The sequence below is a fragment of the Physcomitrium patens genome, chromosome 23 (assembly GCF_059467195.1).
Source record: "Physcomitrium patens ecotype Gransden chromosome 23, ASM5946719v1, whole genome shotgun sequence".
In the NCBI taxonomy this organism is placed as follows: domain Eukaryota; kingdom Viridiplantae; phylum Streptophyta; class Bryopsida; order Funariales; family Funariaceae; genus Physcomitrium; species Physcomitrium patens.
The window spans coordinates 4,660,593-4,681,627 of NC_143432.1; positions in this window are offsets into that span (position 1 = coordinate 4,660,593).

Here is a 21,035-nt window from a genome sequence, read left to right on the forward strand (position 1 = left end):
TATTTTTGTATAGATCTTAGCTTGATTCAATTGATCAAGGAGTCTAGATATTAAAGGTAGCAAGTACCTATTTTTGATGGTGATTTTCTTGAGTTCTTGATAATCAACACACATCCACAATGATCCATCTTTTTTTTTCACAAATAGAATTGGAGCTCCTACTGGAAATTTGGAATGGCTTATAAAGTTCTTGACCAGATTTTCTTCAATATACTCCTTGAGTTCAGCCAACTCATTTTATGATAAATTATAAATGGGTCCAAATGGCGGTTGTGCTCCTTTTTGAAGGTCAATTGAGCACTCATAGGAATGATATTCCGGAAGAGTTATCACATTTTTCTTCTCAAATACATCTTAAAAATCTTGATGTTGGCTTGGAATACTACTTGAAGCCTTTCCACCGGTAGAAATAGATGTGGCATAAATGACATAAGGTGATCCTTCTTTTGCAGCATACAAGAAAGCTCTTGCACCTACAAATATAGATTTAATTGTACTAAACTTATAACTTTTTACTTAATTAATTATGCTTTTAGTTATACTTTTAGAAAAATCAAGACTATGAGAAGTCAAATCTATTTTAGGATTATAGTTTTTTAGCCATGATAAACCTAAAATCATTAGATTAGAGGGAGATCTAATAATATTAAATATTATAAAGCTACTATGACCATTAGTTGCTATTTTTATAGAAAGAGTTTCATGAGTAACACTCCTAAAGATAATAGATGACCATCTATGACTTCTACATGAACATGTTTATCTTTCTTTACTAAAAGTATGCCATATCTTTTAAAAGCACAACCGCCATTTGAACCATGCTGAGGCTTAGATGAAGAATTTAGATGAAACATGCTGAGGCTCTTAAATCTAACAAGGCAGAGGCTTTGTGATATTTAGATCCTAGAATAACATTTATTGTAAAACAAAGAGAAGATTCTAAAGAGAGAATAGGACCTTCACTAGGTGTTGTACAAGGTTCCACCCGCATGGTCCCTATTGTAGCTAGACAAATTTATTTTCTGACATGCTATCTTCTTTAATATCTGTACTACTCATTTTATGGTTGTGTTGCTTCTTTAGGCAATGTTGAGCAGTGTGCTTAGATTCTCCACAATATAAGCACAATCCTTCCTAATGACGATGAGTCTTTTCTTGCTCAGTAAGAGATTTAAAACTTACTGCATCAATTTCTATATCCTCTACTTCTGAATGTATGTGTTGAAGAGATGTTGGTGTTGCTATTGAATTATAATAATGTTGAGGTTCACTTATACGGTTCTCATATCAAAATTCAAAAAGACGATTGTCACACTTTACAACAAAGTCAATTACTTGACTCAATGTTTGAGGATCATGTAAGTTGAGCATTAATTTTTTTACCTCATATTTTAATCTATAGAAAAATTGGCTAAGAAGTGCAACATCATTCCACTTGATGTTGGTTGTAAGTTATCAAAACTATGAAGCATACAACGTTACTAATCGATTGTCTTATTTGCAAAATATGGATCTTATTGGTTGCAACATGAATTGTATCATGATCTCTACACATGGATCAAAACTCTACCAAAAAAGCTTTCAAATTATCCAATATTAGATCTCGTCATTCAAAAAAAGATGAAAACCATGATAATACTGAACCTGAAAGAAGCATATCAATGAATCTAACTTACGATTTTGGAATTGGATAGCTTTGGAGTCAAAGTTCAATCACAAGTTGTACTTAATTCATAAATCTTCTAAACTTTGATCTGGTACCATCAAACTTCTCAAGTAGGACAATTCTTGGTTTTCTAACACTGGAAGAGCGTTCCACCATAGGAAGAGGGATATGATTTCGTGCACATGTTGAAGCAGTTGTAATCATTTCTATATCTTCACTTCATGCCAATCTTGTTACTATTTGTAGTCATAAATTGAGTTGATGTATTGCAAGCATTAACTCCCTCAATTGCTCTTACATTTATACCATTGTACTCTTCATTTCAGCAAGTTCTACCATGATAATACTTAGAAAAGAAAAGATGTCTAATATCGCTCAAGACAAATAGAAGAGATGACTTGAGAATAAAAAAAATACTAAATACAATATCAGTTTAAAAGAGGATAATCCACAACATCTAATATGCTTATGTCTTATCAAGAGAAAGGAATAATCCACTCTTAATCAAGATTAGACAAAGCTCTAATATTATAAGTATATTCTTGTCAATTTATCAAGGACAAGAACTTGATAAAAACAAATAAGCAAGTGAAGCTTCTCTTAAAGAAAGATGATAAAATAGAATTAACTCAATATGTATATTAAAAAAGAAATTGGAATGGCTATTGCCAAAAGACCAGAAAACTAGAGACCCTTGAAACTAGTCTAGAAGCAAGAAAAGAATTGATAAGACTGAAGAGGGCTTCATTCTTATATCTATATATACTATCTAACTAGGGGCTATGTGGCAATGTTCTATAGGACCTCTAATATGTGTTGACTTTGTAGGACTCAGGCTTTAACTTATAAGGTAAGTTTTTTTTAGATGTGGGCCACATAGTTAGCTTGGTCTTCAAGCTAACAACATGTGTGGCACATGGCCAACTTTTTGACCATATTTCTAATCTAAAAAGTTAATTAAAGTCACCTATAAAGTCAAAGCAACATCTATAAAGTTTTTTAGAAGCTATTTTAGTAAATATTATAGAATTAACTTACTTTTATTTATTTTTACTTATTTTTGCCTATTTATACATGTAATTATTGGCTTACATGCATATGTCCATAAATTTTATTTGATAAGTTTGCAAATAAAAGCTTTTTACTTGAATTTGGTGGTTGTTAATTCTCCATCTCTTTAGTGTCACAAATACATAGAAGCTACAAAAAAGTATAGAAAGTAGAGTATTATCATCCTTTTATCTTATTTTTTTTATAGCAAAGATTTATTATTCTTTATCTTGATTTTGATGGATGTTATCAATGAAAAGCTTTAACTTTCTTTGCTGGCTTTCATGTACATTCACTAATATCATATCTATGCCAATGAATAAGATATTCCAACCTGTATTGGTGTCGCCTTGAATCTAAGACTTCTTCAATCTCAAATTCTTGATTATTATCCATTTCTATAAAAAGAGGTGATATTTGTCTTCTTTCCAAGATATTCACTATCTTATATGGCTCAAAAAGAGACATATTGTTATGTTGTAGTTTAGCTACCATGTAAAAATAATGTGTATATATATTTAATATATAATATATTAAACAACATGGTGAGAGCCATATTAATAGATTTTTATTGATTATAGGATGTAGATAGATTACTACTTCAAAAAAAAGTTGTTTAAAAGGGCTTCTATTAGAATTTATATAACTTTATTTTCTTTTGATAGTGACTTTTGAAGTTGGTTTTATTGGTAGTAACTTTTATATATTTAAAAACACCTTTCTAAGACATTGGTGATCTTTGAATTCTTATTTTGTATCTTTTAATTGATGTTTAAGACATATATTATGTAGATCCTATAAGAAAAAGGATTGAAGGTTTTTGATAGTTAAAAAAGAAGTTAGGGCATCTACATGGATGAATGGAGATGGATGATGAAAATATCCATTCCTATTGATTAAAAATCATACCTAATGGACTTCAAGGAGGCTGTCCGAGGTCTTATTAGGAATTAGGTTTACACTTCTCAATCACTTGAGCTTTTAGAGGCTAGAATCAGCAAGTTTAGATTTTTGACTATGATTTTGGTACAAATTTTGTATGATTTGGAGTTTATATGAAAGAGATGTAGGCACTCAATGTTAAGGTGTTGATTTTGTACCTACTGTCACCTTTTTGGACATAATGTAAGTGTACCTAAAGTAATAAAGGATTAGTGACTAGGATTGAAAAGAGAGATTTTTTGGCTACACTTTTGAGAAATTATTTGATGGATTCTAAGTTGGAATGAAGGAGATATTGGAAGTTGAAGTCAATACTTTAAATCTAACTATAGTAAGTAATCCGATTTACTAATGGTTGTGTTTTGAGCTATATCTTGAGCAATTGGATAAGATTTTGGCTCAAAAATTTTTAGATTGTGTGTAATCATAAAAGTAAACTTTTTGCTTAAATTTTGTGGTATTTAAATTTTGGATATTTGAGATATAAAGAAAATAGTTTTTAGGTGCTTATAGATTAGAGTTTAGAGCATCTTCTAGGATTTCTAAGATTCCAAAAGATTGATACTAGATTTATGGTTTATTTTTTTGTAGTAAAGCTTAAAGATAAAATCTATATTATATAGAAATTTGAAAGAAACTAAACAGTTGGATTAAAAGATAGGATTTTTTAAAGTTTAGGATAAAAATATCCTTTGCGAGAAGAAAATATTTTGAAGGGTTTTGTTATAATTTGAGCTTTTGTACAAAATAAAGGAATTTTTAGGAGCTAAGAAATCATATATAAGTCAAAGCTAAACTCTCTATAACTAGGTATTTAGTGTATTCTCAAATTGCAAACTATGCCATATGATAGCTAGTGAATACAATGTCAAATATCTAAGGTGGATAGTTTTGAAGAAATATTTTGATTTTTATTATGGCTAGAGAATAAGGAAGTGGTAGTTGAAACTGCATTAAGATATCACCATTATAGCTTGATTCCACTACTATTTAAATATTTCAAGAATTTATCTTTTATATGTAACAACAACAAGTAGTAGAATATAAAGAAGTAATGGTCATCAAAGCCTTAGAATCTGTTGTTGGGTTATTTGATTAGTTTGATGGAAGAAACATTTCCAAGTATCTTAAATATTATTCTTGAGAGATTGAATTTATTAAAGTATTGGAGAAGGAAATAATTTTAATATTTGAGCTTGCAATTATATAGGAGCTTTGTGAACATATAAGAAAAATTATTTAAACTCATAGAAAAAAATGAGAAGATTTTATCCTTCAATTAAAAGAAGAATATTCTTTAGAAGATATTGAAAGAGTAACTAAAAATCATTCATAGAATGGATTAATAAATCCAACAAGAAATTGGATGCAATAGAATTTTTTAAGAAATTTGAAAGATAATTTCTCCAATTATCTTGAGTAGAAAAGCTTACACTTGAAAATGATAAGGTGGAGTTTTTTCTTCATCATCCAACAATGAATTACAAAAGAAGTTGGAATTATTGTTGGAAGATAATACAGAGGATAATGGATTAACTATTGATTGGAAGAAGGTCTCTGAAGCAATAGATATACTTGCTAAAAGAGAATATCAAAGAAATAAGGTGATAGTAAGGCAAGACTGTAGACCTTCATTAATTATAATATCTCATAAGCAACTATCAAAATCTGTTATACTAATATCTATTGCTCCAATTTCTATGTCTACTATCACACCACAAAAAGATGCAATTAATGATTTGGTGAAGGAAATGAAAGACTTACAAATTAAATTAGCAAAGCTAGAAGAAAAAGGACAAAAATCTGAGATCAAACTTGCATTTAAGCAAGGATATATTCAAAGATGTATTTGATGCAATAATATAGAGGATCCTTACAAGGAGTGTAGGAATTTTGCTAATCTTTTGCAAAAAAAAAATATTTTGAAGAATTTTATTATAATTTAAACTTTTTTGTAAAACAAAGGAATTTTTGGGAGCTAAGACATCATATATAAGCCAAAGCTAAATTCTCTATAGCTAGATATGTAGTATATTCTCAAATTACAAATCACACCCTATGACAACGTAAAATATAGGATGGATCTTAATAGATTCTAATAGATATAATTAATAAGCAATAAGATTGACTTGTTCACTAATAGAAAAAGGTCCAAACCTATAATAGTACAACTTATCATAAGGACGAGTAGTCTTTATATTGTAATGAAGTAGCTATACCTTGTCATTTATATTGAATTATAGTTTTTTCATATAATAAGCATTTGCATTAATTATTTGTCGTTCTTGAGCTTCCAATAATTATGCCTTCATTATTTCATATAGCTCTGACAAACGATTTGCCAAATATTTTGCCACAAAATTATCAACTTTTGAAAAGTCAAATATATTTCATTATAGATGATAACTATAATTAGCAAAAAAAGTTGTTTATTGAATAGAAGAATGTATCAAATTATTATATGAAAATTCTATCAATGAAAAAAGAATTATCCAACCATCTTGATGATAGTTGATGGTATACCTCAAATACTTTTTTCAAAATTTAATTCACTCAATCTGTTTGCCTATTTATTCACCCATTTGTTTGAGGATAAAAAGCCGAAGAAAGCTTTCTATCCACTTTTAAAATCTTGAATAGGATTCTTCAAAATATTGATACAAATTAAATCCTTCTATTTGATATAATATTTTAAAGAAATTTGTGATAGCAATAGATATTGTTAAAAATAAGCTTAGCCATTTTTTCATATGTGATAGATTTTGTACATAGTAAAAAATATGCCATCTTAATTAAATGATCTATTATCATGAACCTAAAATTATATGAACTTGAATTTGGAAGATCTGTGATAAAATCCATAGAAATGGAAGACTATGATTGCTCTAGAATAAATAATGGGTGAAAAAGTCCATAAGATTGATAACAAGGAGTTTTGGATCTTAAATAAATATCACATGATTTTACAAAGTCTCTAACTACCTTCTATATTTGAAGCCATTAAAAATCTCAAGATATTAGCTCTAAAGTTTTCTTGTATCCAAAATATCCAACTATTGGAAAGTCATGATGAGTTTGAAGAAAAGACATAATCATGCTCCATCTTCTAGAATGTATAATTATTCTTCAAAATAAAGTAGGTTGTTCCTGAATTCAAACTTGGAAGTATCATAAGACTTAGAAGAGTTATTTTTGATATCATGGATAAATGGATCAAAAGACATATTTGATTAAATTTGCTTGACAAACATTGTATCAACAGTCAATATTGATTTTGTTGCTCAAAGGTGAAAATATTTCAGCTTCAAGAGAATCATTTTTTATTGATTAAAAGATATATTTATTTCTTTTGGTCCAAGATAAGAACATCTAGAAAAGGCATCTAACATACCTTATTTTTTTTTGGCTGAATAAGTGATCTTGAAATCAAATCTTGGGAAGGACATGCTCCAAGAAGCTTGGCAATAATTCAAAATATGTATTAGCATGAAATACTTGAGATTCTTGTGATATATATACATGGTGATTAGACTCAAGGCGCCTTCTAAATAATGATACCATTCTTCAAATGAATCCATAATTATAAGGTGTTCTTTATCATGGATCTCATAATTAAACTTGGTTGCTGAAAAGTTATTAGAATAAAAAGCTACTAGATGGAGTTTGTCATTTGCTTCCATTTCTAATAATATTTCACCTAAGGCAAAGTTTGATGCATTTTTTTCTATAAAAAATACCTTAGAAAAGTCAACATAATATAAAATTAGTACAAAAATAAATTCTTTTTTTAGAATATCAAACAATGATTTGACTTCTTTACTCTACTCAAGTTTGTCTTTACAAATCAAATATATAAGTAGAACTACAACTTGAAATAAATTTTTAATGAAGATTTTATAGTAATTGGCAAAGTCTAAAAAGTATTGCACATCTCTTATTGTTTTTGGAATCTTCCAATCTATAATAATCAAAACCTTCGAATCCATCATTAGCCCTTCATTGGAAATGATGTATCTTAAGAAGTGTACTTGAGTAGTATAGAATACATTCTCTTCTAATTTTGCATATAATCATGTATCTCTAAGTTTTTGTAATCAAGACAAATATAAACTTCATGTTCTTTTGTGTTTTTAGAATAGATTAAGATGTTTTCCAAATAACAAATGACAAAATTATTAAAAAAATCACATTAGACATCATTCATTAGATATTAAAAAGTAATTGGTGCATTTTTGAATCCAAAAGGCATGACATTATATTCAAAATGCCTATACTTTATTCAAAATATAATTTTCCATTCGTTTTCTTTTTTAATGTATATTAGATTATATACCTCTATTTTTGTATAGATCTTGGCTTCATTCAATTAATTAAAAGGTCCTAAAATCAAAGGTAGAGGATACCTATTCTTGATAGTGATCTTATTGAGTCCTTGATAATCCATACACATCCATAGAGATCCATCTTTTTTCTTCACAAATAAGATAGAAGTCACAACTTGAGATTTAAAATGACGTATGAAATTCTTAGCTAAGTTCTCATTAAAGTATTCCTTGAGTGCAACTAACTCATTTTGTGATAGGCTATAGATTACAAGAAATCCAATCTATCTAAAGTATATATTTTTTTAAACTAAGATAAACTTGAAATAATTGGATTGGATAGAGATCTTATTACATTAAATATTATTATGCTATTATGATCTTTAATTAAAACATCTAAAAAATTAGTCTCATACATAACATCTCTAGAAGATAGCAAACGACTATCTATGACTTCAACATGTACAGGTTTAGTTTTTTTGACTAACAATATCTCTTATTTTTTGACAAAATCTTTGTCTATAAAACATGCTGAGGCTAGTGAATCTAATAAAGCTAAGACTTTGTGATTTTTTGGTCCTAAATAAACTTCTATTATAAAACAAGATGAGAGATCTGAAGAGAGAATAGAACCTTTATTAGGAATTATGAAAGATTCTAGTCACATAGTCCTTATTGTAGTTGAAGAAATTTATTTTTTGACACCTTGTCTTCTTTGACAACCATGCTTTTCATTTTATGATTGTGTTGTTTCTTTGAACAATGTTGAGTAGTGTATTTAGCTTCTGTACAATATAAGCATAAGTTCTTTTGACACTGTCAAAACTTTTCTTGCTTTGAAAGGAATTTAAAACATATCATATCAATTTATATTGGTTCTGGTCTTATTAAAAAAGTTTATAAAAACTTGGGAGCTGTCATCATTATTTGATTTATTTCCCTTCAACCAAATCTTTATTCTTCACATCTTCCAATAATCAATTGTTACATGTAATGGCTTAAGTGATTAATTGTTCCAAAGATTCTACCTTTGGCATTGTCAATAACAAATCTTTCATATTATCTTTCAACCCATATTGAAATTGATTGATAAGAGTTTTGTTATTCCAATCCACGTCGCAAGCTAGATTTTGAAATTCAACAACATATAAGATAGTAAACCGTAATCCTTGCTATAAAAATAAGAGCTTCATCTTTCCTATTCTTTCTTAATCACTTTCTCTGAATGTGGCCATAAACACTTTTAGGAATAAATTTAGATCATAAAAGAATTGCAAATCATTTTTCATTAAAGGTGCAAAGTAAGAGAGACCACTTCTTGATAGAAGTGCACCTATGAATTTAACTTGAGTAAATCCATTAACATATTAGAAGGGATGCAACATTAAATAAAGCTTGATTTATTACAAAAATCTTTGAAATTTTGATCTTATTCTATCAAACTTTTCAAACATATTAATCCTTAGCTTGATCATTGTTGTTCTCGTTGTATTCAAGCTTTAGTATACCAAAGTAATTGAACTAATAGAGGTGGGTTCAAACATGGAGAAAGATTGGTTATATGAATTGGATCTGTTAGTGTCACAATTGACTGTACTCTGGCTATCTGAAATCAATTATCAAACTACAAAACACCAAGGCTTGCTACTTCCATCTTGATTCAACACATAATCCATTATATGACTATCAATTCAATAATACTTCTCTCAATCACAATTCTTGATAAAGAAATAATAAAAGCAAAGAAAATAAAGAGATAGCACCAAGCTTACCCCAGCTTATGACTCTCACAGTCTGGCTCTCGGCTATGACTCTCACAGTCTGGCTCTCAGCTTATGATTCTCATAATCTAGCTCTTGGCTTATGACTCTCATAGTCTGGCTCTCGATCTTTCTTTCCTCAACCTATTTATCCTATCAAAAAGATGATCCGTCCACTAGTGGATTCCAAAGTTTATGACCCTTTGAATTCTTAACCATTTATTCCACTAACAACCTACTGTTACCAATTAAACTGTCTAACCAACCATCAATCTAATTCTCAAGATTATCAATAACCAACTAGTAACTTATCACAAAGTTTATTTACCTATTTTACATAGCCCCACTCGTAATTGTGCAGTGTCCTCGTAAATATACAATTGTTACCAATCTAAAAACTACTTAATAAAACTCTACAAAGGTACTATTTTCTTTGGCCCACCTAATTGATCATTTGCTGCATTATCAAATATACATTCTACTGAATTTGATTCCAATTGTAAATCTTCTTTCTCCTCTACTCCTTCCATTGACTTCTTTCTTAACTAGTTTGATAGATCTTCATTATACTCTCCCAATTCATTAACTTAAACTTCTAGTTTCAAGATCTGAACATCCCAAAGTTCCAATTAGTGTTGCTGCTAACTCATTCATTCTGGAACATCTTGAATTGACACTTAAGATCGGCTCCTCACTATTAACTCTTAACTAGAACTACTACTCTCGAAAATACAAGAAATACAAGAAAATGGTACTCCAGCTAACCCCAAACAACACCATAGAATGACTTTAACTGGTGCCCACTCCTATTCTTTTACTACCTGGTGATAATGACAACATGTTATCCATACTGTCCGTGAAAGAAAATAAAAAGTAATCTTTCTTGGTGGCCGCATTAAGTTTCCAGAAAACTTGACAAATTTGGATTTTTTCATTCTTTTTTGACACCATAACAATTGGTGAAATTCATTCACTGAAAAAAACCAGATAGATAAATCCAACCTCCAAGAATTTATCTAGTTCTTTTTTTACCATAAGTGAGTATTTTGGATTAAGTCGATGTTATCTTTGGCATACTGGTATAGCGTTCTCCTCCAATATAATTCAATGCTCACAAACTTCAGTTGGAATTCCTTTCAAATCCACAAACGACTATGCAAAATCAATTTTATGTGTTAAAAAGTAATCCACCCAAATTTCTTTCTCCTTGTCTTTTATACCATTGTAAATTTGAATGATTTGGGGAGCCTTCCTTGTACCTAAATTAATTGGTTGACATCGTGGAATTTCAAGTATCTCTGCAATAATGTTCTACTCAATTTCAAAATCTTTCATAAAATTTGACACATTAAAACTTTCCAACTCCAGTTCCATAGCACTAATGTGATTATCATCCCATCTATTCATCCAACATGCAATCATATGATCAGAATCGTCAATAACATCTGGAAGAACTAAGTACTCTCTCAGTTCCCTGTATTGGTAGTTTATTCTAATATGCTCGACAACTTGCCTTATATCAGCATAAATTGAGTCAAGTGCATCAATTTCTTCTTCTATAGACTCATCTTCACAATTCGACGTGAATTCTGAACTAACAACTTGAGTTTCTCCATGATATTAGATAAGGTATATTTGAAGCACAATTTTATCATTACCTTTTTCGATTGTCAATGTACCATGGTTTCAATCATTTCGAGCTTTAGCTTGATACAACCATGGTCGTCCCAATAAAATTGGGTATGATAATATAAAGCTTTGCAATCAAAAAATAATATAATCAATTTTATAGGTAATCTCCGTAATTACTATATCAATACTCCATAAAATATCCATAGATTTTTACTCGATTGAAATTAGCCATTCTCAAAACTCCTGTAGTAGGCAATAAGTGATCCAAATCCAACTCCTCCATTATAGCGGCATTCATAAGATTTACACTAGATCCTCTGTCTACTTGCACTCTTAATAATAACACTCCATCAATTGAGACATCAATCATTGGTACACCTGAATCGAGATTCAAACTTACTTCTTGGATTTCTTTATTTCGAGATATGCGACGAATTAATGAGGAATTCAAGATAGTTTGGCACTCAGGTGCTACCGCCAATAGTTGCTTCATAGAGATCGTGGGTTGTATAGTGTCCAAATCTTTTAAAATATCATATGGTTCTGTATTAGTGGTAATTTCTAATGTCCATTTCTTCTTCCCAGTCCTAGACATCGACACAAGTAAATTGGTTTTCTCTATATTGAAAATTAGTAAAGCTACTAGAATTGAATTTGACGGAGTTTGTAAAATTGGTTCTTTGAATGGATAAGATTGTTCTCTCAATTGGGTTGATATTACTTCCTTAGAATTCATGCCTCTTTGACAATCTTTCAACGGAAAGGACGTTTCTTCAAACTATGTAGAGAATGAAATATCTTGACATGAAATCGAAGCCTCCGTAATTGGTACCTCATTGGGGTGCACAACTGATTCAAGTCTTATACTGAGTAAGGAGCCCATGATAGGACCTGGATTGGATGTCCTTGTAATTGGGTCCAATTGGCTCTTCGCTTCAGGATTACTCAAATGTTGAATTGATTCTTTTTTCTTTTGTTGACTTCTTGTAATGACAGCTTGGACTACTTTTACCCGATGAACTGGTGAATCTTGAGGACCTTGATTTATCTCCTCTATTGTTCTATGGCTTTGGATCTGTTGATCACGATTATTGAAATTGAACAGAGCATTACATTGCTGATAAGTATGTCTCGACTGCTTGCAATTTACAGATACTGGGACATAATCATCCCAAGCTCTAGGATTGAGACATTCACTTGTATAATGATCAATCTATCTTCAACAAAAATAACAAAGTGGTCTTCTTGCACCTCCATCTGGCATATTGGGTGTCTCCATCAATATATACCTACTAGGCTTGTTCCATGTAGGATTAGAAAATGATCCAGATTGTCCCTTTGATACGAAGGATACTTAGTTTGATGACGTCGATGGAACATATTGCTGATACCTCTACTACTTCTTCCCATAGTTTTAAGGATTTAATGTAGACTTCTGATTAAAATTAAAACTTTGAAAGTTATTGAATACTCAATTTTGTCGATTAGATCGATTTTCATTCCATCCATACGTATTTCTTGTTTAAACTTCATTGACTTTCCACTGAGTTGGTGGAATCATAGTCTGATTACTGAATTATTGTTACCTTTGTAAATGCCATCAGTTTTGAGGAGGGTGCTATCCTCCACAAAATGTACATTGAACACCCGTTTGTCTGGGTGATTGACATTCCGTATCAATATGACCTTGTTCCTTACAATTATTACACCATACATTAGGTCTCGTATTAGAAGGCTTATGTCATTTCTCCTTATCTTTAGCCAAATTCACGGCCAATTATTCCATCTTCTTTGTTAGATTTAATAAGAAGACTTCATTTGGATCTTTAACAGTCACATTTGTAAAAAACTCCATTTGTTGATAGGTTGGCAATGTAAAATAAGGTGTCATCATTATTGGCGCTATTGCTTGGAGTGGTGTAGCATTAATTGGTTGTTGCAACATAACATTCTTCATATTGGAGGCAGCCATTTGTGGATAATTATCCATCGACACATTTCTTAGTTGTATTTATTGGCTTCCTGAACTTGGAATCATCGTGGCTTCCACTGTTAACAATTGGTCATAATGACATTCTTCCCATATCTTTGCTTGTACCAACGATGCCTCTATCGTAGCTGGTTGAGCCTCTTTTATAAATATTTTAAATTCTGGTGGATGTAAACCATTGATTAATATCAACAATTTTAGTAGATGTAAACCATTTACGAAGTATATCCTCAATCCGGCCATAATAGGACTCTACGGATTCCCCCACAAACATCCTGCTATTCATAAAACTTTCTCTAAGCCAATCTTCAAATCCAATTGGTCTAAAATGGGTTATGAAGGTATTCCTCAAGGCCTCTCAATTGAGAAATCTATCCACTGGTTGCTGAATATACCATTCAAAAGTTGTATCTTTTAAAGTTGTAGGCAACTATCTCAACCAAATGTCTTCAGTTCTACCATTATTAGCCACACAAGCTATTAAAAATTGAGATATATGGTGATCAAGATCAGAGCCCTACCAACCACTAAAAGTAGGTAATGGTGCCACACTTGTAGTTTGGTCTCCTATTGCTCCCATTTGTACTGCAATTGGTACTTTTGGCACTCTCACGGCCATTGGTGTTATCACTGGTCTCCTTGCTATTTGAATTTGAATTTTTCTTCTTTTGGTTTTTCTTGGACCTGTAATTTCTTTTTATCGTTTCCATAGGATATTTCTTATGTGTAATTGCTCCTGTCTTTCTTTCACTTGTCGATTAATTCTTTGATAATTCTTCCTCCCTTCGATTATTAATGATAATCTTTCATTCTTCTTTATAAAATCAATACTACCTTGAATTATAACTCACATATTTGTAACCTTAAAACTGCTTCTTCTCACATTTTCATTCAACATATAATTACATCTCCCATACAATCAATTTTTAACATTTCATATTGTTATCATTTTTCCAGCAGTGGCACCAAAATGTTGTTCTTGTTGTGTTCAAGCTTTAGTATACCAAAGAAATTGAACTAATAGAGGTGGGTTCGAACACAGGGAAAGACTTGTTATATGAATTGGGTCTGTTAGTGTCACAATTGACTATAATCTAACTATCTGAAATCAATTATCAAACTACAAAACACCAAGGCTTACTACTTCCGTCTTGATTCAACACATAATCTATTCTACAACTATCAATTCAACAATACTTTTCTCAATCACAATTCTTCATAAGCAAATAATAAAAGCAAAGAAAACAAAGAAGTAGCACCAAACTTACCTTAGCTTACGACTCTCACAGTCTGACTTTCGGCTTACGACTCTCACAGTCTAGATTTTGACTTACGACTCTTATAGTCTAGCTCTTGATCTCTCTTTTCTGAACCTATTTATCCTACCAAAAAGATGATCCGTCGGCCAATGGATTCCAAAGTTTATGACCCTTTGAATTCTTAACCATTTATTCCACTAATTATTAAAGTAAAAATGAAAAAAAAGTTATCTTGTATAGGATATTATCTTAGGTAAGTTGCTAATAGTGAAAGGTTTGACTCTTGATATATAGTAAGGACATCCAATGGATATAGGACGAAGTCATGGACCAAGAGTCAAAGTCAAAAGAATAAAGTATTAACAAGAGAATATCCAAAGACTAAGCATGAGTCATTAGTATGTGTCATATGATACCCTCGAAGTTTGTGAGATGCCAAAAGATCCTAAGAGCATGTGTGTAAGACGTAAGAGTAATTATTATTGAACATAGGATATTCTTAGGACTCGTGAGATGCCAAAAGGATCCTAGGGCCATGTGTGTAAAAATCAAAGAATAGATGTTGTCTTTTAGGGCAACAACTACCACTTATAAGTAATGAGTGTTGGAAGTGAGAGATATCTTATTCCATACTCTCTTTGTGTACAACCTTGCTGATGCTAAGTATTGTGTCTTCTAAGTACTTGTTTATCCAATAGGTTATAGGCCCACTTACCTTTACTTGTGAGTTTTGAAGTACTTTGAAGTCTTTCTTGTTGTAAAGAGTAGATCTTATGGTTATTGCTAAAGTTTGAGTTTATTATCTTTTAATCCTTTTTATGTATCTAGTTGTTGATGTAATTTTGCTCTTATTTATTGTTAAGTGTACTTATAGTCTTTGTTGTTGTTAGATTCTATATAATGATGTTTTAAGACTCTAGTGTTATATTTCTTTGCTGAGATTTATCATTGGTATTTTAACTTTGTGCTTTCATGTTCTTAACTTCTTAAGAGATTGTTCTATTTTCACAAGAAGTTTTTTTTTGTGAGGTTAGAAGTATTTTGTGAGAAAAGAGGGGTGATTGAAGAGTGACAAAGCTTATACAAGAGGTTCAGATAGAGTGTAAGACTTGTGAGAAGTCTTATATATGAAGTTGAGAGTGATACACGAGTGAAATTACTTATTTACTTACAAAGAGGGCATTCTGGGTTTCTAAGGCAGCAACACCTTCTTGTTGATTTTGAGAGTTCTATATCTTCTTTTCTTGATTTTCTTTCACACATCTCTTCTTTAGACATGGCTTCAAGTGAGGGTGAGAGTTTGAGAGTGATTGAGAAGTTTATGGGTGACAACTTTTATTATTGGAAGAAGAAAATAGAGCTTTTGTTGGCTTCATTAGACCTTTGGAATATTTTTGATGAAAGTGAAGACCCTCCAAGTGATAATGCTGATATTAAAATGAAGAAGGAGTACAAACGTCATGAAAGGAAGGCTTTTGGAATGATTGCAACAAAACTTGATGATGCCAACTTTTCACATGTTATAGCTTGCAATGGACAAGCGGAAGCATGGAAGACTCTTTGCAACATCTATGAGAGTAGAAACCTTGCCAACATCCTTTAGACAAGGAGGAAATTCTTGACAATAAAGATGGAAGAAGGAGATGACTTCATGGCTCATGTTAATAAGATAAAAGCACTTACTAATCAATTAACAATTGTTGATAAACTAGTTGATGATAAAGACATTGTGTTGACATTACTCATGAGCCTTCCCGAATCCTACAACTACCTCATTGTGGCATTGGAGTCGATCAACATGAAGAAGCTTACCATGAACTATGTCACGTCAAGACTTACCCATGAAGTGACCAAGAGGAAAGAAAAAGAGCTTACAAGTGATGATTCGGATCTATTTTCAAGACAAGGCAAAGGTAGCTATTCTCACCAATGTGTTAATTCAAAAAGTAATATGAGGAATTGCTATATTTGTGGGAAACCAGGTCATTTTACTAAAAATTGCTACAAGGCCAAGAAAAGAGATAGGAAGAATGCAAACAATGCTAGTGATAGTTTTGGTGGAGACGAGTATGCTTTCATGGCAAAGAAAGGAGCCTCCATGGCTGCCATGTCAAAGTGGATTATAGATTCAAGAGCTACTAAGTACATGTACCATACAAGTATTCATTTGACACTTATGAAGAAATTCTAGCAATAAAAGTGTGGTTGGGAGACAATGGCATGATACAAGCCATTGGAATTGGCTCTATTATAGTGGAGATTGTTGTGAAGGACCAAATAAAGAGGATCAGATTGAAAGAAGTCCTACATGTGCCAAAAATGAAGAAGAACCTCTTTTCGGTGAGCAAACTTGTATCACATGGTTGTAAGATTCAATTTGACATGAATGGATGTTTTTTCAAGACATTAGATGGCCAATATATTGCCAAAGGCCTTAGAGATGGAAATCTCTACTTCATCAATTGTAAAAAGGTGAAAGAAGTTGAAGTGGCGGTATTTGCTGATTTTCCACAAGATCAAGACAAGTTTGGAATTTGGCATCAACAACTTGGTCATTTGAATGCCAAATGCATGAAGGAGCTCCAATCCATGGTAAGTGGCTTAGATCTTAGTCAATTCAACTACAATACCATGACACTTGCTTGTGAAGGATGTATACAAGGCAAACAACAAAGAGCTTCATTTCCAAGTGGAGTTGCAATATGTGCAACAAAATTATTGGAGATTGTGCACTCAGATGTTTGTGGACCAATGAAGACACCATCAATTGGAGGAGTAAGGTACTTTGTTATATTTATTGATGATTTCTCAAGAAAGATGTGGATTTACATCATTAAAGCTAATAGTGAATGTTTCTCAAAGTTTAAGGAATTTAAGGCTCTTGTAGAGAAATAATTTGAGTGCAAGATCAAAGTGTTGAGAACGGACAATGGAGGTGAATACATGTCAAAGCATTTTGATGACTTCATGAAGATTTAAGGTATTACAAGACAAACCTCTACTCCATACACTCTACAACAAAATTGAGTTGCTGAAAGAACAAATCGCACCATTGTGGAGATGGCAAGGAATATGCTTCATACACAAAATCTTAGGCATGAGTATTGGGAAGAAGCTCTGGTAAATGCGGTGTACACAAGGAATAGGTGTCCTACAAGTGCACTTACATCAGTGACTCCACAAGAAGCTTGGAGTGGGAAGAAACCTTGTATTTCACATATGAGGATTTTTGGATACATTGCTTATGCAAAGGTACCAGATTGTATGAGGTCCAAACTTGATGCAAAAGGTACAAAATGTGTATTTTTTGGATATTATGAAGGTACCAAAGCATATAGGCTAATGTGTTTAGAAACCAAGAAGAACATCAAAAGTCGTGACGTAGAGTTTTTGGAGCATAAAAGTGCTTTTGAGCACTTAGAAGAGTGTCTAAGTGGGAGTAAAGGTGTGTTTGTGGACACATCTTCAAGTTCAGAAAAGAAAGAAGAAGAAGAAGATGATGATGACATTGAAGATGGAAGAAATAGAAGTCAAGATCAAGTGCCAAAGAAGGTAAATCATAGTGTGCGTTCAATTGCTAGAACCAACAATGAAGACAATGAAGATATTGAAGGTGATGATGATGATGGAGAATATCAACCTTTGAGTGAGAAAAGACAAGCATTGAGGAAGAAGAAGGATGAAATACAAGAAGAAGGATCTTCTTCAAATGAAAGGAGATATCCTTTGAGAGAAAAAAAACCACGTGGTGAATGGTGGAAGAACCACATCTTTCTTCAAGTAAGTGAAGAACATGTCAATATTATACTTCTTATTGATCCGTTGAGTTTATGTGATGCAATGAAGTCTACAGATGCTATGAAGTAGGAGAATGCTATGGAAGAAGAATATAAATCACTCCTAAACAATAGAACATGGGAATTGACTCAACTTCCACCAAATCGATCTTCAATTGGTTGTAAGTAGGTGTTTAGAACCAAAAGGGATGCAATGGGTAATATTGTGAAATACAAGTCTAGATTGGTTGCCAAAGGCTACTCACAAGTTGCTGGTATAGATTTCAATGAGATATTTGCTTCCGTGGCCAAATTCACCACTATTAGAACCATTGTGGCAATTAGGACAGCAATGGATTTGGAGATGCATCAAATGGATGTGAAGATGGCTTTCTTGAATGGAAGTTTGAAAGAAGACATCTACATGGATCAACCTCAAGGATTTGTTGAAGAAGGCAAACAACACCTTGTTTGTAAGTTGAAAAAATCTTTGTATGGGCTAAAGCAATCACCAAGGACATGGTACCAACGTATTGATACATTCTTTGTGAGTGAAGGATTTGTAAGGAGTGAGGCTGATCATTCCTTATATGTGATGCAATCAAATGAGTTCATATTGATTGTCATCTTCTATGTTGATGATTTGATCATCTTAACTAATATATATTAAAGATGATGGATTGGTTGAAGGCAAAGTTAGAAAAGGAGTATGAAATGAGTGATTTGGAAGAGCTTCACTATTGTTTAGGAGTGGAGTTTGTAAGAGATCGTGCTAAGAAGACCATTATAATAAGCCAAAGTAAGTACATTGAAGAAGTGTTGAAACGATTCAACATGGAGGAGTGTAAGCCTATTGAAACACCATTGGAGGCAAACTTGAAGTTGATGAAGCTCACGGATGAAGAGTTTGTTGAAGTTAAAGGTCAAATGTAAGATGTTCTATACAAGGCAATAGTGGGCTCACTTATGTATGCAATGGTTGGCACAAGGGTGGATCTTGCATATGCGATGAGTGTTGTGAGTCAACACATGTCAAGGACTGGACCAATCCATTGGACAACCATCAAAAGGATCATGGGGTACTTAAAAGGCACTTTGAACTTCAAATTATGCCTTGGAGGTGATAACATTAGTTTGCATGGTTATTGTGATGCGGATTAGGCTAGAGATGTAAATGATAGAAGGTCAACAATGGGGTATGTATTCTTTGTTGGAGTGGAAGCAATTTCATGGAATTGCAAGAGACAACCAACAATTATAAGGTCAATAATAGAGGCGGAGTATATGGTAGCAAGCCATGGTGCAATGGAGGCAATATGGTTAAGATAACTTTTGAAGGACATTGGAGATGTACAAATGGAAGCAACTCCAGTGGAGTGTGACAATCAAGGATGTCTTGCATTTGTAAAGAATCTAAATCATCATTCAAAGACCAAGCACATTGACATTCAACATCACTTTATAAGAGAGAAAATTGAAATGGAAGTGATTGATATGAAGTAATGTGCAATGGAGGATATGCTTGCTGATTTATTGACAAAGGCATTAGTAAAGGATAGACACCACATGTTGACAAAGGCATTAGGCTTAAAAGGCATTTGACCAATAGCAAAGTGGGAGTATTAAAATAAAAATAAAAGAATATTATCTTGTATAGGATATTACCTTAGGTAAGTTGCTAGTGGTCAAAGGTTTGACTCTTGGTATATAGTAAGGACATCCAATGGATATAGCACAAAGTCATGGACCAAGAGTCAAAGTCAAAAGAATAAAGTATTAACAAGAGAATATCCAATGACTAAGTATGAATCATTAGTATGTGTCATAGGATACCCTCAAAGTTCGTGAAATGCCAAAGGATCCTAAGAACATGTGTGTAAGATGTAAGAGTAATTAGTATTGGACATAGGATAATCTTTGGACTCGTGAGATGCCAAAAGGATCCTAGGGCCATGTATGTAAAAATCAAAGAATGGACGTTGTCTTTTAGGGTAGCAACTACCACCTATAAGTAATGGGTGTTGGAAATGAGAGATATCTTACTCCATACTCTCTTTGTGTGCAACCTTGCTGATGCTAAGTATTATATCTTCTAAGTACTTGTTTACCCAATACTAACAACCTACTGTTATCAACTAAACTACCTAACCATCAGTCTAATTCTCAAGATTATCAATAACCAACCAGTAACTTATCACAAAGTTTATTTACCTATTCTACAGTCATACTTGTAGAAGTAAAATTTCTTAGATTTGGTTGTGAGGTCAATCTATTTGCTTCTTTCAACTATACAATTTCTTGTTGCAGACTTTGAACTTCTTCCATAGGCGTAGGTATAGTATCTCTATAATTCACATTGAAAATATGAGATTTCTATTCTTAAAGTATTGACAAGTTCATGAAGTTCTACAATAGTTGTAAATCTATTCTCACTTCCACTGAGAATAGTATCCATAATTTTTTCTTCTATAGATAATTATTACAAATTCAAAAAGTTAAATTAGAAGAAATAATCTTCAACCTCTATATCAAATAAAAATTTCTACAAAGAAGAATAATCCAATCTCTTTAAGAAAAATATCACTATTAGAAAATAAAAAAATTGTGTAAAAGTAGGTTGTCTACAACCTTCAAAATA